We start from the raw sequence: 6,144 nt of genomic DNA on the forward strand, positions 1-6,144 counted from the left end.
GTGTAAATAATGTTGATTTACTTATACTTGCTTATGTTTCCAAATATTATGTTGAGCCCCAGATATGGGTGCATGTGAATGATAAGACTATGTTGAATGAACCATAGCAGTATAGGCAAAGGATGCGTGCCAAACCACAATTGTTATGACATTGTGAATATTTATACAAAATGTGATAGAAATCACACTTTATGTTGAGAAGTTCTGTAATGTGGTAGACTTAATGGATTAATTACATATCCTTAATTATGAATGAAAATGTATGTGAATGTGATGGACGACTAGCCTATGCACTATTGGTTAGGATTGGTTAGACTTAATGGGTTATACCCACGTAGGTCCATGCGTCGGTCACAATCCTTTCTAAAAATGGGATGTAACAATAAATAATAGGAAAACCCATAGAATCAAAAGCAATAATTAATAAATAAAATATGCTAATACATTAATCATCGAGATAGAAACCTTGAAGCAAATATGGAAAACCACAAAAAAATTGCACCAACCTAAACTCATGAGTAAAACTTTGATTTTTTAAAAGAACAAACCAACATTACAATCAGATCAAATTATGTAACCAAACAATACATTGATTATATACCAATTTTCTCACCACCAAAAGGCATAAAGCACTAGTGTAACGAAACCTATAAAATAAGTCATTAATTATGCGTAAAAGAAGACAACAAATCGAGTTTGTGGTGCTTTCCTCTAATGGGAAAAAAGGGCAGGTCTTTTTAGTGAATAATATAATGGCAACAGCAACAACTAAAAGAAAACCTATGTCATCCAATTTCTAGTTTTGAATAACCTTACCCATGTTTTTAGCAACACTGCGACTTGAATTAGCCTAGCCTCACATGCTTGGCTCCCACTAAATAGTCACAAAATCCTTCTATATTAATTTGAACATTAGAATAATGTCTAACCAAAACTCGAAGCCATCCATGTTACTGTCCATAGTTGAAATATTTCTAACAAAATGCCCATAGGTCATTTATGAAAGAAAAGAAAAAGCTTAAAAAAACACTTGAATGAATTGGTTCCAATTCAAAGTTCTATCACTAATTCTAATAGATGAATCTTACAAGCCTGATTAACCTTATCTTTTAATAGTTTAAAGTTTCTTAGATCTTCTGTAAAAGGTTTTCAACTTTATTACTCTAGACTTTTGTTGGTTAACTAGTACCTGAAGACTTCATCAGTAATGGTAGGCAACTAAAGGTTAAAATTTTCTATAGTTTCTTTGTTCAAATGTAAAGGAAACAAATGAAAAAATAGCTTTTTCATGGATGTCTCATATAAGGAAAAGATAATCAATGGCATAAACATGGCACCAAAAACAGACAAGGTTGACATATGAATTCAAGCTTCAAAAACTTTGCTGCTAAACATAAACATAGTAACTCAACTTCGTTAAAATTTTAGAAAATCTTTAACATCACTCAAGTTTGTGGGATACAAACTTGGATACATGAGAAACTCATAAAAAAAAGAAATGTAAGATTAGGTTGTGGTATTAATCATCAAGTTTATCATTATCAAAAGTAATCCCTTGATTTTGATCTCTTGCCTTTTCATGACATAGATGCAAAATTGGATGTTAGATAGCTTGACATTTTCATTGACCTCTACATATATAGAAAAATAGTGCAACTGAAACAAAAGTAATTTCCAAAACATTATTTAGACAATCCCATTGTATCTTGCGAAAATATCTAGACAAAATGAAAAGGTTGACAACAAATGCATTGATAGAATGACAGAAAAGGTATTACCATAGAAACTATGATAGTAGATAGCAAGTAATTGTTGGTAAAAGGTTTTTCAATAAAAGGCTTTGATAATGTAGAATTATATGACAAATCCAAAAACTTAAATTATGTCCTCATGACACGAGCTAAAGCATCCAACAAGTTCAAAAATTTAATAAACTCTTCATCATTCCTTTCAAAACTCACAACTAATGTTGCCTTAAGTGGGTTATTAAGGTAGTTCTCATCAAATACCTCACTAGTGACACTATTTACAACACTCACTCCAAAACATTCATCAGCATCATTGGGAAACTTTAAAGCTTTAAAAAAGTTGAAAGTTACCTATTGGTCTTGCATTCTTGAGGTAGGCTTTCCTTTCTCCACATCAATTAGAGCTCTAGCAATGCGCAAAAACAGTCTCCCGAGTATGATTGGAACATCAAGAACAATAAAGTCTACCGAAAAGATAAACTTATCCACTTTTACAAGCATATCTTCAACAATACCTCGAGGATATGTGAGAGACTGATTGACTAGTTGTAATGTCACCATGGTGGGTTTAATTTGACAAAGGCATCAGGTTTATACTAACTCCCAAATCACTATAGCTTTGGCAAAGATTAAGGCACCAATTATGCAAGGATTAGTGAAGCTACAAGGGTCCTTGATTTTTGGTGGAAGCTTGTTCTAAATAATAGCATTGCACTCTTCAGTATGTGCCATAGTCACAAATTCACCCAATCATCTTTTCTTTGTCAAGATGTCTTTCAAAAACTTCACATAAGAGGGCATTTGCTTTACAACTTTTGCAAAAGGAATGTTAATGTGAAGCTTTTTAAACACCTTTAAAAATTTTTGAAATTGATGATTAATTTTTTGTTTCTAAAAATGCTGAGGAAAAGGTGGTGGTGGTGAGTTTGCTTATATTTCCTTTTTTTGAACTGGCTTGTCAAAATTCTTAGTCATTATCTCATCCTTAATTAGCTTGTCAGAATTCTCAATCATTATTTCTTGATGTTTAAATTGCTTGCCACTACTTTCAACCTCTTTTCCACTCCTAAGAGTAATAGCCTTAACATGCTCCTAATCTTCCCTAATAGGTTTAGCTTCCATGTCACTAGGTAAGGTAACTTGAAGCCTATTATTGATGGTGTTGGCATGTTGCCTAACCTGAGTCTCAAGGTTTCTCAATGAGGTTGCCTAACTATGAATGAAAGCATCAGTCTTAGCCATATATTACATAAGCAACTCTTCTATAGATGGCTTTTCTTTTATTGGAGGTCTTACTTGAGGTGGAAATCTATGAGGGAAATTAGGCCTTGGAGTTGATAAAGACCCTTGATTATTGCTATAAGAAAAGTTTGGATGGTTCCTCCACCCGAGATTATAGGTGTTGGAATATGGGTTGTTTAGTTGCCTATTCCCAATGAATTGAACTGACTCAAAACTCACTAGATAGTCATCACTAGAGTGTCCATCTCCACAATAATAACAAGTAATAAACAGACTTCGAAACAAATGAAGTCCAAAAGAATCAAATTTCTTGGTTAAAGTGGCTACCTGTTCTATCAATGCATTGATAGCGTCCAACTCATGAATTCCAACTACCCTCTTATGCATTGATCTTTCTGATGACCATTAATAATTATTTGATGCAATTTCTTCCAATAGATCATAAGCCTCATCAATAGACTTTGCCATATGAGCTCATCCAGCAACGACATCAATAATAGTCCAAATATGACCATTCAACCATATAAAATGTCTACACTTGAAACCATTTAGGTAGACCACGATGAGGGTAGCGTTGGAGCAAATACGTGTATCTCTCCCAAGCCTCATACAATGACTCAAAATCAAGTGGCATGAATGATGTGATATCATTCCTCATTTTTGTTGTCTTGCTCAGAGGAAAGAATTTAGCTCAAAACTTTTGGTCAAGATCATTCCAAGTAGTAATAGAACCCATGGGAAGTGAGTTCAACCAAACCTTCACCTTATCCCATAATGAGAAAAGGAAGAGTCCCAATTTAATAGCATCATCGGTAACTCCATTATGCTTGAAAGTGTCGCAGATCTCTAAAAAATTTGAGATATTTGCATTAGGATCATCATTTGGTAGACCTCCAAATGGGATTGAAGTTTGGATCATTTGGATGATTGCTAACTTTATCTCAAAATTGTTAACTTGAATAGCTAGCCTTCAAATGCTCGAGTGAAGACCTTGCACGAACAAAACAACATAATCTCTCAAAGATCGATTATCCACTACTTATTCTTGAATTTGCTACTCTCTTTTATTTTTGGCCATTGTTTTCGAATGATTTGAGTCTTGTGAATTTTGCCTCAAAAGTCTGAAAAAGTCTTCTCAATTTTTGGATTACAAGGGGTAATTTCCAAGGTCTTTACTCTTCTCATACAATGACTAAAAAGTACCTGAAAATAAGGAAAAACAAAGCTTGAAGTAAGACTCGTTTGCTTGGTATTAATATTAGCAAAAAAAAAAAAAAAGGAAAGCAACTCCCTAGCAATGCCATCAAAAACTTCTTGTTGATTTTATACACATTATTTTTCATATCAAACAAGTAATATAAAGGTAAGAAGGTATCGCATCTCACGAGGAATTATGCCTAAATTCTTGCTAGGTACTAAAATTATGGCACCCTAGTCTTCTCCAAACAAACCAAAATTTGAAAATTAATTAAAGACTAAATTTAATTAACTATGCTAACCTAAGGAATAAAGACAAAAAATGACTAGAAAAGCAATTGATTGAAAGTCTTGGATCATGGTATCCCTCAACAAATCATTTGGAATTAGCCTATCTTTTTATACTTAAATCAATAGGTTGAATTGCTAACCTAGAGTCCAAATTTATCTACAAGTCTTAATCGAGATTCTTGTACAAATACCTCTCATGATTAAGTCACTATATGTTTATGTGAATCAATTAAGGAAGGTTCATAAACTCATCTCTAAATTTGACTACATGTGGTATTTAAGTATATTTCTATCCTAAATATTAATCAAATCACCTAATCTTTAAGTGAAATGAACACATGCTATTTAAATCTTGGTCTATTCTAAACTCCTTTGGTCTATTCTAAACTCTCTTTGTCAAGTAGCATTTAGAGACCCAAATTAATCTAATTATTGATCAGTCAATTAGAAGCAATAAGCATAGATTTGAAATAAACAAGTCAATACCCATTAATAATAAGTAAAAAAAAAAAGAAAAAATATCCAAATCACATGTTGAGATCAACCACAATACTAGAAAAAGCAATTTAGTTCATAGTTTTTATAGCAAACATCAGAATCCCAAGAAAATAAACCTTTTTTACAATCGAAGAAAGAGAGAGAAAGATAAATCTAGTGAGAGAAACAAGTTCTTGCTTTTTTTAAAAACTCAATCTTCCTTGATTTCTTTTCCTTTCTTCTTTTGCAAAAAGTTTCTTTGTCCTTTGAAAAGCTACTGTAAAAGTCTTATTTATACCCACTTAAAAGCCCTAAAATAAAAAAAATCAAAAGTTACAAAAAATTTGAAGTCACGTACTAGCGATGAGGCGTCAAGCTCCTTGGTTTTTCTACTGAGGGTTGTGGCATCAAGGTGCCGTGCCCTTTGGTGGCTGGCACCATGGCAACCTACCCTCTGGAAGTTGAATGGGAGTGGGGGCATCGCAATGTCATGGCCTTGGGTGGCTAGCATGGTGTGATAAAATTATTATATAGAGTTATTTTGACACATTTGTGGAGGCTTAAGTAGCTAGATCTTTGAGATTTTAGGTTTGAATTTTAGCATTTTAGGTGTTTTCCTAGTTTAAAATTGATTGCATTTGAAGTAGTTAATTTAAGTTATTTTAGTTTAATTTTATGTTATTTTGTTTTAAATTACTTTAAGAGTAGTTATTTTGCTTTTGTAGAAAATTTGATGAAAAATGTTCATTTGATGAAAATTCGTGCAAGCATGGTGATGGCCTCATTCGTATATGCTGTAGTACTTTGACCATATCTCTTTATACGTAACTCCAAATGAGGAAATTCTTGGACCACTAGAATGTTAAGAGGAAAGCATACAACTTTTATGTTTATCACTTTGTCCAGTTTGTAGACACCATTTTTAGAATAAATTGAGTATTTTTCATTTGTACCCTCGTTTTAATTTTAATTTTATTTTATTTTTTGTTTTTGCTTGTATTGATTATTGGTCCAAGTTCAAATGAGTGTCTCTTATGACTTTGTTTGGGTTTCTCAGGTCTTATTGTGCCATTAGTAATTTTAGGCCTTACTTGAGTTTACGTTTTATGTCTAGTGGGGTTGAGATCCAAGTTTAATGTTTAAGCCTTTTGGTTAAAACAAGTCTATAAAACTTAATCAAAGAAAAACA

General features: G+C 32.6%; 1 non-coding gene across 1 annotated transcript; it reads left to right on the forward strand.

Annotated features, from left to right (window-relative positions):
* The first annotated feature begins 3,544 nt into the window (after positions 1-3,544).
* Positions 3,545-3,651, forward strand: LOC148760821 (small nucleolar RNA R71). The gene has a single exon (XR_016028686.1). It is a non-coding gene; the product is annotated as a small nucleolar RNA R71 (small nucleolar RNA).
* Positions 3,652-6,144: the final 2,493 nt, after the last annotated feature.

The sequence above is a fragment of the Theobroma cacao genome, chromosome 9 (assembly GCF_053813885.1).
Source record: "Theobroma cacao isolate CCN51 chromosome 9, ASM5381388v1, whole genome shotgun sequence".
NCBI lineage: Eukaryota > Viridiplantae > Streptophyta > Magnoliopsida > Malvales > Malvaceae > Theobroma > Theobroma cacao.